Below are 11,992 nucleotides of genomic sequence, written 5' to 3' on the forward strand. Positions count from 1 at the left end.
TCAAATACATACTGGGAGAGCGTCAGTGACTAACAAAATATATACGTAGATTTAATTTTTTTAATACACCTTACACAGCTGGACGCTCCTCATACAGTACCATCTCTCTGCTGGTATTTTTGGTACATTTTCCCAAACATGAGGAAGTATGGTGGAAGAGGCCGTGGACGTGAGCAGGGGGGTGCAGCTGGTACTGATGGTGGTGGTGCATCGGCTGGTTCTGGCAAAAGCACAATAACAGCTAAGGCAGGCGGTATTGAGCCTGCGTCATCGTCTGGCCCAAGAAGGCCTGTAAGGTTCCCTTTTCTTGGAGAAGGAAAACCGCTTTTAAAGCCGGAGCATCAGGAACAGGTTTTGGTGTACATTGCCGAAACAGCCACCAGCTCTATTGCCTCCTCTTCTGAACGTTCGAAACCTGCAAGCACGGAGTCATCAGTGCAGGGTTCTGGTCAGGAAAAACACCTTTCCTTGTGTCCTTCACCCCCACCAAAAGTTAAGGATGCGGCAGCCCACACTTCAGATTACTCTATGGAGCTCTTTTCACATACCATGCCTGGGTTATCCAGTCAAATCCTGAAATCCCCAGTCCAAAATGAATCTGACATGGAGTGCACTGATGCACAGCCACTGCTAGATGATTCTGCTGGTACATTGACCCAGAGCACTACATTGCCCTCGCAGTCTACTGAGCCAGAATCTGACCCTGATGAAACTCAGGTGCCCCTTCCCGCATACTATACCACCTTACACGGTGACACAGAGGAAGGTAAAGAGGAAAGTGCAGATGACTTTGAAGAGAAGGTGATGGATGACCCAGTTCTTGACCTGGATTGGCATCCATTGGGGGAGGCGCTGGCAATAGTTCAGATAAGGAGAAGGATCCGCAGCAGGCATTGACATCGCAGAAGTGGTTATCTGGTAGCTGTCCAAAAACGTGGACCAAAAACTAAAAGAGTTGCAGGACAGCTTGGCCAGACGGTCAACTTAGCACAGCGTGCAAGGCCAGAAAATGTATACCATAGTAGGAAGAGTGCAGTGTGGCACTTCTTTGTCCAAAATCCTACTGATGAGGCAAAGGTTACCTGTAAGAAGTGTGTAAGGACCTTTAGCCGAGGTAAACAACTCAGAAATTTGCATGCTTAGACATTTAATCAACATGCACTTGTATGCGTGGATGGACTGCAAAACCTCAGGTAGCACATGTGCACCTGCTCCGACTGAAGGTAGCCAGCAACGCTCCATCGCTTCCCCCACTGTAAGACCACCGCCACCGTTAAGCACACCACCAGCACTAAATGTTGAGGTGTCGTCGCAAGGCCAAAGGAATCAGGGAATCACAATGGTTTTGCAACACAACACTGAAGGCCGCTATCTGCAGACCGGATATAACTACAAGAGAAATGTGCTGTCTTCCAGGTGCAAAAATTAAAGATGTGTCTGACAGGATATCAGGACTCTTCAGACCTACAGATGACTACCCATTCCTGCTACTACATGTGGGGACAAATGACACCGCAAGAAACGACCTGGAAATCATCTGCAGAGACTTTGAAGACTTAGGCAAGAAAGTGAAAGAACTGGGAGCGCAGGTGGTCTTCTCTTCCATCCTCCCAGTGGATGGCCATGGAACAAGGAGGTGGAATAAGATTCTGCAGGTGAACAACTGGCTACGTCGATGGTGCCGTCAGCAACGATTTGGATTTCTGGATCACGGAGTGAACTACTTATACGATGGACTACTTGCTAGAGATGGGGTGCACCTTACGAAGACTGGAAAGCATGTATTTGGAAGTCGCCTTGCTACACTTGTAAGGAGAGCTTTAAACTAGAACAACATGGGAAGGGAAGCAAAAGACCAGAAAAAGCCATACACCTGACAAATGCTATTGAGAACTCTGCTATTAGAAGTGGAAAGGAAGAACAAAGACGAAAGAATCTAATTAATAAAAATATTGGAGAAAGAGAAACCAATCACAAACTAAAATGTTTCTATACTAATGCACAAAGCATGGGCAACAAACAAGGAGAATTGGAACTACTAACACAGGAACAGAAATATGATGTAATTGGAATCACTGAAACTTGGTGGGACAATACACATGATTAGAATACAAGACTAGAAGGATACAACTTATTTGCAAGAAACAGACTTGATAAACGAGGAGGGGGTGTCGCATTGTATGTTCGAAACGCGTATATCTGCACAGAGATTGAAGCTTCAGAGACTGGGAGTTCTGTGGAAACTGTTTGGGTAAGAATACAAGGACAGAACAATGGAAAGGACACCATTGTAGGCATTTACTACAGGCCGCCTGTGCAAGCCGAAGATATAGATGAACTCTTTATGCATCAGATGGCCAAGTTCTCCAAAAAATATGACATAGTTGTCATGGGAGATTTCAACTATCCAGACATTTGTTGGGAATCTCTCTCAGGCAAAACTAACAGGTCAAGGAAATTCTTATCCTCTCTTGCTGACAACTTTATCTTCCAAAAGGTAAGGGAGAAAACAAGGGGAACTGCTACCTTGGATCTAATCCTTATAAACAGGGAGGAAATGGTTGAGGAGGTAAAAGTGGCTGGGACCCTAGGAGGTAGCGACCATGCTATTTTAGAATTTTGGATTACTAGAGGTGGAAGACCTGTGAAGACTCAGACGTCAAGGTTAGATTTCAGAAAGGCAGATTTTAAGGGATTCAGAAAGAGAATTGGAGGGATCCAATGGCTGGATATCCTTAAAGACAAAAATGTCCAGGAAGGATGGGAAATCTTGAAAAATGAAATTCTCAAAGCACAGTTGTTAACAATTCCGAAAAGAGGGAAGAATAGGAAGCATTTAAGGAAACCAGGATGGATGAACACAGAACTTAAGCACATGCTAAAAAGGAAGAAAAAAATGTTTATAAAATGGAAAGAGGGAGGCATATCTAAAGAAGAATATAATGCTGTCTGCAGAACCTGCAGGGCACAAATCAGATTATCTAAAGCTGAAAATGAACTGAGGCTTGCAAGAGATGTCAAAAGCAATAATAAAGGATTTTGGGGATATGTCAAAAGTAAAAGAAAAGTCAAAGATGCTATAGGATTTTTACAGGATGAAAATGATGAAATGGTAAGACAGGATGTTGAGAAGGCTGAACTTTTAAATTCCTATTTTGCATCTGTTTTCTCTCAGAAAGGAAATGCAACATCAACTGTTATTCACTGTCCTATTAAGGGAATAGAAGAATCCAGGATATCTATAAACAGAAAGATAGTGAGGAAACACTTAGCTAACCTAAATGAATTCAAGTCTCCAGGTCCAGATGAATTACACCCCAGAGTACTGAAGGAGATAGCAGAAGAAATTTTTGAACCCCTCTCCATAATCTTTGAAAATTCTTGGAGAACAGGAGAAGTGCCAGAAGACTGGAGAAGAGCAAATGTTGTTCCTATCTTCAAAAAGGGGAAGAAGGTGGACCCAGGCAACTATAGGCCGGTGAGTCTGACTTCTATACCAGGAAAGATCTTTGAACAAATTATTAAACAACATGTATGTCAATACCTGGATAAGAATGAAGTGATTAAACAGAGTCAGCATGGGTTTCTAACTAATAAGTCATGTCAGACTAACTTAATTTCCTTCTATGACGGTATCACTGATTGGGTGGATCAAGGAAATGCTGTAGATATAGTATATCTTGACTTCAGCAAAGCATTTGACAAAGTCTCTCATACAATCCTTATTGAAAAAATGACTAAGTATGGAATGGACAAGGCAACTGTTAGGTGGATTCATAACTGGCTTAGTGATCGGACCCAAAGAGTGGTCGTAAATGGCTGCACATCCAGTTGGAAGAATGTCTCAAGTGGGGTACCACAGGGCTCTGTCCTGGGCCCTGTATTGTTCAACATCTTTATCAACGATTTAGATGAAGGAATTGAGGGTAAACTGATTAAATTTGCTGATGACACAAAGCTAGGAGGGATAGCTAATACTAGAGAAGAGAGAGAGAGGATTCAAAAAGATTTAAATAAACTGGAGAAGTGGGCAGCAACTAACAGAATGGTTTTTAACAGGGAGAAATGCAAAGTACTACATCTGGGCAATAAAAATGAAAAAAGCATATATAGAATGGGAGGAATAGGGCTAAGTGACAGCACATGTGAAAAAGACTTGGGTATACTAATAGATCACAGACTGAATATGAGTCAACAGTGTGATGCAGCAGCAAAAAAGGCAAATGCAATTCTAGGATGTATTAACAGAAGCATACAGTCTAGATCACGTGAAGTCATTATTTCCCTCTACTCCTCTTTGGTCAGACCTCATCTGGAATATTGTGTCCAGTTTTGGGCACCACATTTTAAAAAAGACATCAACAAACTGGAGCAAGTTCAGAGAAGAGCGACCAGAATGGTGACCGGTCTGCAAACCCTGTCTTATGAGGAAAGGTTGCAGGATTTGGGAATGTTTAGTTTGCAAAAGAGAAGACTGAGAGGAGACTTAATAGCTGTCTACAAATATCTAAAGGGCTGTCACATTGTAGAAGGATCAACTTTATTCTCATTTGCACAAGGAAAGACTAGAAGCAATGGGATGAAACTGAATGGGAAGAGACACAGATTAGATATTAGAAAAAACTTTTTGACAGTTAGAGTGATCAATGAGTGGAACAGGCTGCCACGAGAAGTGGTGAGTTCTCCTTCAATGGAAGTCTTCAAACAGAGGCTGGACAGACATCTGACTGGGATGATTTAGCGAATCCTGCTTTGAGCAGGGGGTTGGACCAGATGGCCCAGGAGGTCCCTTCCAACTCTACGATTCTATGATTCTATGAATCTAGGCCATCACCACCAATGCCATCACCAACCCCCTCTCACTCCATCCGGTCCACCGCTACTTTCCCCATATGCAGCTCTCCAGTGCAGCTCACCCTACCAGACACTCTGAGTAGGACAAGAAAGTACTCATCCTCTCATCCGCGTACACCGTGTTTGAACGCCTACATTGCCAAACTAATCTCATTAGAGATTATGCCCTACCGTTTGGTTGAAAGCAAAGCTTTCCGTGAGCTCATGGCCTACGCAGTTCCACGCTATGACCTACCCAGTCGGCACTTCTTTTCTCGAAAAGCCATCCCAGCCCTCCACCTGCATGTGAAAGACCGCATTGTCCATGCACTCAAGTAATCAGTGAGTGGAAAGGTGCACCTCACAACAAATGCATGGTCCAGTAGGCATGGCCAGGGCCATTACGTGTCCATCACTGCACACTGGGTTAATGTAGTGCATGCAGGCTCCACAGGGGACATCGGCAGTGGGACAGTGCTGCCTAGCCCACGGTATAGGAAACAGTTGGCTGTAGGCTTTCGACCCGCCTCCTCCATAAGCGAAAGCTCGTCCACAGAGCGCAGTCACATGAGCACTCCATCAGCAGCTGGCAGTGTTGCATACGAGGTGTCCCACTATCGAACAGCTAGTGGCAAGCGTCAGCGGGCTGTGTTAAAGATGATATATTTGGGCGACAACAGACACACCACGGAGGTACTGGCCGACTACTTGCAGCAACAAACTGAGTCATGGCTGGGCACTCTACATCTTGAGCCAGGCAAGGTAGTCAGTGATAACGGCCGTAATTTTGTGGCAGCCATAGCCCGTGTAAAACTGACACACATACCTTGCCTGGCTCAAACTTTGAACCTGGTGGTGCACTGCTTCCTAAATAATTATCCAGAGTTAACAGCCCTGCTCATTAAGGTGCGAAGACTGTGCTCGCACATCCATCGCTCTCCCGTACACTCCAGTCGTATGCAGAAGCTGCAGCGATCGTTCCACCTCCCCAAGCACTGCCTAATCATAGACGTTGCAACAAGGTGGAACTCCACCATGCACATGGTTGAGAGGCTGTGCGAACAGAGGCAGGCTGTAATGCATTTGTGGGAGGATACATGGGCAGGCAGTTTGAGGGAAGACATGAAATTGTTGGGTGTGGACTGGTCAAAGCTGAAAGACCTCTGTAAAGTCCTTCAGTGTTTTGAGGAATGCACACGGCTGGTAAGCGCAGATGACGCCATCATAAGCATGAGCATCCCACTTATGCGTCTGCTCATGCAAAGTTTGATGCACATTAAGCATCTGGCGTCTGCAGCGGAGGAGGAACAGGAGGAGGAGGGAAGCCATGCTGACAGTCAGCCATTGTCTGGTCAGGGAACTGTCCTGGATGAGGTGGAGGAAGAAGAGGAAGAGGAGGAGGATGATTATTTTGGGCAGGAGGATGCTTCTCAGGGGGCAAAAGAAAATGTTGGCGTTCCAAGGTCAGGTACAGTGTTTGTGCGTGACTGTAGGGATGTGGATTTGCCAGAAAGTGCTCCTCCACACAGCAGTGGCAGTGCATTATTGACACCTGGAACATTGGCCCACACGTGCGATTATGCCTTGCGGATCCTAAAAAGGGACCTCCGCGTTGCCAAAATGATGACGCCTACTTGCTGGCCAGCATCCTCGATCCACGCTACAAAGGCAAATTACACAATATCATGTCACAGGAGAACCTAGAGATAATATTGGCTAACAAACAAGCAACTCTTGTAAACTGTTTGTTTGAGGCTTTCCCAGCACACAGCAGCGGTGCTGGTTCTCCCACGAGAAGTAGTGGGCTCAATGGAAGAGGTGTTCGTGGTGCACACTGTTAGGTTTCCGATTTCTGTCGCTGCACATTGAGAATCCCGAGCCTTACTTCTGGCGGTCTCCCATTCCTCTCCAGCCGCAGAGGAGCTTGCTCAGCAAATTCGTCGGTCCCGGCACCCTGCCCAGACCAGCTCCATGGGTTTGCTTGCTGCTGCCACCTCTAGCACAGCTATGGCAATGCAAACTGCTCAGCAGCGAGATTCTCCAGGGACTAAGTCCTCATGTCGGGCCACTGAGCATGCCCGTGGTGTGATCTCCCATTGGAGATCGAAGGTCACCTGCTCAGGTCCTGCTTGTGTTCGGATTGGCCCATCCGAGAAGCCAGGAAGGTCCCGGACGCTCGCGGCTATAAAAGGATCGCTTGGCCGATCAGATAGCCAGTATTTTCTGACTATAAGGAGTGAGTGATGGATGCACGTATAAATGTCTCTGGTGACTGACTCAGTATGAAACCCCTACCCTTGGTACGCATGTGTTGTGCAGCCTAGCCTGCAAGCACCCAGGCTTAGGCGTAGGTAGGACAGAGTTGAGTCTGATATTAGTCACTATCAGTGACTCAGCACGCCTCAGAGCAAGTGCTCCGCACTCCTTAGCCAGCGTCTATAGCGGCGTTCGTGGCAGCGACGCCACACGCTCAGTGGCCTAGAAGGACTCTAATCCCGTGCCTTGGGGTGGAGTTCTGTGGCTGTTTGCTGTGCACTCTGTGGCCGGGCTCTGTGAGCTAAATAGGCTCCGACATTCACTTTCAAGCGGCTGTGCGGTTCTGTGAAGTAACAGAATCCGCTCCTGTTCACACTGGGTGACGTAACCCACGTGTGACTGTTTTCACGCCGCTCTTCCCTTCCGCCATTACCTAGCAGCAGTGTACCACCTCTGCACGGTGGACCCCGGGCTGCGAACGCACTCTCTACTATTTTATAATCTGGTGCGTTCCGCCTAACATTATCCTAGCGCCAGGGTCTGGCTAGTAATGGCGGACGAAGGGCGACTGCACAGATACATCCAGCAGCTGGAGGGTTGGTTGGCAGCGCTAGAGCGTTCCACCTCAGCTGCGGATGTTACTTTGGTCGCCATCCAAGCAGCTACAGAGACTGTCGCCTGTGTCTCCACGGCCAGTCCTGCCCCGACCTTGTCCCGCCTCCTGCTGCCCGAGAAGTTCTCAGGCGATAGTGCTTTATGCAGGGGTTTCATGAGTCAGTGCTCCATTCACCTGGAGTTGCTGGCCACACGATTCCCCTCCGAGCGGGCCAAGGTGGGGTCTATCATCTCCCTCCTGTCGGGCAGGGCCCTGGAGTGGGCCACCCCGCTGTGGGAGCGCGGGGATCCCCTGGTACAGAGTGCCACCCATTTCCTGGTCACTCTGAAGCAGGTGTTCCTGGGTCCTCGGGTCACGTACGACACCGCACTTCAGTTACTGGCTCTGACCCAGGGTGAGCCTTTGGTCAGCCAGTATGCCATGCTTTTCAAAACTCTGGTCTCAGAGTTGGAGTGGCCAGATAAGGTTCTCATACCCATATTCTGGAGAGGCCTGGCTGATCACGTCAAAGACGCCCTGGCCACCAGGGAGGTGCCCACCACTTTAGAGTAGCTCATTACGGTCGCTACCCGAATAGACATTCGCTTCACGAAGCGAGGGCTGGAGCGTTCCAGGTCCCGCCAACGTTATAAGTTAGCTCCTGTTTAAAGGGGCATTAGAATTTAATTCCTCCACTCTGATGGTGGAGGTTTGTGTGGACTCAGGGGCGGAGGGCAATTTCATGTCATCTGCCTTCGCTCAACAACACGCAGTCCCCCTGGTCTTGCTACCTCAACCAGTCACCATCAGAGTGGTGAATGGGGCGACACTCCTGTCCCAAATCACCCACCAGACGACTCCACTGAGACTCTTTTTGTCTTTTTCTCATGAGGAGATGCTGTCTCTCCTTGTTATGCCCGAAGGGATCGACCAGGTCCTCCTAGGGGTTCCCTGGTTGCGATCTCACTCTCCCCATATAGAGTGGTCTTTGGGAAAAATCCTCAGTTGGAGCAAGGCCTGCGAGGGTAGGTGTCTGAGGAACTGCACACAGGTCGCCACTTCTGAGGTTCCTGCAGATCTCTCCGCGCTTCCCAAGCCATATCGACAGTATGCAGACATATTCTCCAAGAAGGCGGCAGAGACCCTTCCACCGCACCGTCCATACGACTGTCCTATTGACCTCTTGCCCGGTGCTGAGCCTCCCCGGGGTTGAGTATATCCACTATCTCTACCAGAGACAGAGGCCATGTCTCAGTATATCAGGGAGAATCTGGCAAGAGGATTCATTAGGAAGTCGGTGTCTCCGGCGGGTGCGGGATTCTTCTTTGTCCAAAAGAAGAATGGAGAATTACGTCCATGCATCGATTGCCGGGGTCTTAACGCTATAACCATTAAGAACAAGTATCCTTTGCCCCTGATATCAGAACTGTTTGATAGACTACGGGGAGCGAGAGTGTTTACTAAGCTAGATCTGCGGGGAGTCTATAACCTGATTTGCATCCGTGAGGGGGACGAATGGAAGACGGCTTTTAACACCAGAGATGGGCACTATGAATACCTAGTGATGCCCTTCGGGCTATGTAATGCGCCAGCCGTCTTCCAAGACTTTGTGAACGACATCTTCTGGGATATGCTTACCATCTCGGTAGTAGTCTGGATGATATTCTCATTTACTCTCCAGATATTGACTCCCACCGGAGAGATGTTCGCAAAATTTTCGATCTCCTGCGGGCCAACTCTCTTTATGCCAAATTGGAGAAATGTGTGTTTGAGCAGGAGTCCTTGCCTTTCCTGGGCTACATCATCTCAGCCCAGGGTTTGGCCATGGATCCTGCCAAGCTACGGGCAGTGATGGATTGGCAGGAACCCCATTCTTTCAAAGCGGTGCAGCGCTTTATGGGGTTCATAAATTACTATCGCCAATTCATTCCCAATATCTCAACTTTGGTCGCGCCCTTGGTTGCCCTCACCAAGAAGGGTGCAAATCCCAAACTGTGATCGGAGACTGTCTTCAAGGCCTTCGCCTCCATTAAGTCCCACTTCTCTAGCGCTCCCATTCTACATCGCCCTGATGAAGATAAGCCCTTCATCCTGGAGGTGGGTGCCTCCTCCGTCGGTGCTGAAGCGGTCCTTTTTCAGAAGGACTCGCAAGGTTGGAAGCACCCATGCTTCTTCTTCTCTAAGACCTTCACACCGGCAGAGAGGAATTATTCCATCGGGGACAGGGAGTTGCTAGCAATGAAGCTGGCCCTCTCAGAGTGGAGACACCTCCTGGAGGGGGCTCACCACCCCTTCCAGGTGTTCACCGACCAAAAAAATTTGGTCTATTTACAGACAGCCCAGCGGCTGAATTCTAGCCAGGCCAGATGGTCCTTGTTCTTCTCCCGATTCCATTTCACACTGCATTTTCTCTCCGGAGAGAAGAACGTCCGGGCCGATGCTCTTTCCCGCTCCGTGGTGTCATCGGAGGAGGAGGAGCCTCGGTTGATAGTCCCATCAGAGAGCCTGAGGACCGTGGCTCCGGTTGCTCTCGAGTCTGTACCTTCGGTCAAGACTTTAGTTCCTGCCCATCTGCGACCGGAGGTCCTCTCTTGGGCCCATTCGTCCAGGGTAGGTGGCCATTTTGGGATCAAACGAACCTCTGAACTCCTGGCGAGGATGTACTGATGGCTGCTTATGGCCCGTGACATCAGGGACTATATTCAGGCGTGCGTCTCTTGCGCCCAGAATCGGTCCTCTCGGCAGCGGCCCGCTGGGTTACTCTATCCTCTGCCGGTTGTGGACAGGCCCTGGGAGATGGTCGGTATGGACTTTGTGGTGGGTCTGCCCAAGTCCAGTGGCAGCACTGTCATTTGGGTGGTCACCGATCATTTCTCCAAGATGGTGCATCTGGTACCACTCTCTCGGCTACCATCAGCACAGGGTCTGGCAGCATTGTTTAATAAACATGTTTTCCTCCTGCACGGCTTGCCGGATAAAATTATCAGCGACTGGGGTCCTCAGTTTGCGTCTCGGTTCTGGAGAGAGCTCTGTTCTCTGCTGAGCATTGAGCTAAATCTCTCCTCGGCCTATCATCCCGAGACGAATGGGTTGGTTGAGAGAGCCAACCAGACCCTGGTGACATATCTGCGACATTTTGTCTTGACCAGGCAGGATGATTGGGCATCCTTGCTGCCATGGGTGGAGTTCGCCTTAAACAACGCTGTGGCTGACTACACCGGTCACACCCCATTCCTCTTAAACTACGGTCAGCATCCGTGCGTCCCCGTGCCCATGCCCGTGTCGTCCACTGACTCTAGGGTGGCAGACTGGGCGATGGAGGCACGTGACATTTGGGATCACACGCAGGATGCTATCCAGGCCTCCAAGGAGATAATGAGGTCCTCCGCTGATTCTCGCCGGCGCCCTGCTCTGACCTTCGCTCCTGGCGACTTAGTGTGGCTCTCAGCTCGAAACATCAGGTTGCAGGTGGAATCCGCTAAGTTCGCATCGCGCTATATTGGCCCTCTCAAGGTCCTCGAGCAGGTTAACCCTGTGGTCTACCGTCTGGCCCTTCCACCACATTTGGCTTTCTCGGACACGTTTCATGTGTCTCTCCTTAAGCCGGTTCACATGTCCCGGTTTTCTGAGCCATCTGCCAGGACATCAGACCTGTCGTCTGACGAGTTTGAGGTCAATGCCATCGTGGGATGCAAGGTGATGTGGGGCAAAAAGTTTTACTTGGTGGATTGGAAGTGTCATGGTCCAGTTACTCGGACCTGGGAGCCAGTGGAGAACATCCACGCTCCTCTTCTCATTGCGGAGTTTGAGCGGAGTGAGGCTCAGAGAGGAGGGGGCCAATGTTAGGCGTCGGATTTCTGTCGCTGCACAGCGAGAATCCCGAGCCTTACTTCCGGCGGTCTCCTATTCCTCTCCAGCCGCAGAGGAGCTTGCTCGGCAAACTCGTCGGTCCCGGCACCCTGCCCAGACCAGCTCCGTGGGTTTGCTTGCTGCTGCCACCTCTGGCACAGTTATGGCAATGCATGCTGCTCAGCAGCGAGATTCTCCAGGGACTAAGTCCTCATGTCGGGCTACTGAGCATGCCCGTGGTGTGATCTCCCATTGGAGATCGAAGGTCACGTGCTCAGGTCCTGCTTGTGTTCGGATTGGCCCATCCGAGAAGCCAAGAAGGTCCTGGAGGCTCGCGGCTATAAAAGGTTCGCATGGCCGATCGGCCATGCGCTAGGATAGCCAGTATTTTCTGACTATAAGGAGTGAGTGATGGATGCACGTATAAATGTCTCTGGTGACTGACTCATTATGAAACCC

Source organism: Dendrobates tinctorius, unplaced genomic scaffold (assembly GCF_039654945.1).
Source record: "Dendrobates tinctorius isolate UK_male_01 unplaced genomic scaffold, ASM3965494v1 ptg000030l, whole genome shotgun sequence".
NCBI classification, from domain to species: Eukaryota; Metazoa; Chordata; class Amphibia; order Anura; family Dendrobatidae; genus Dendrobates; species Dendrobates tinctorius.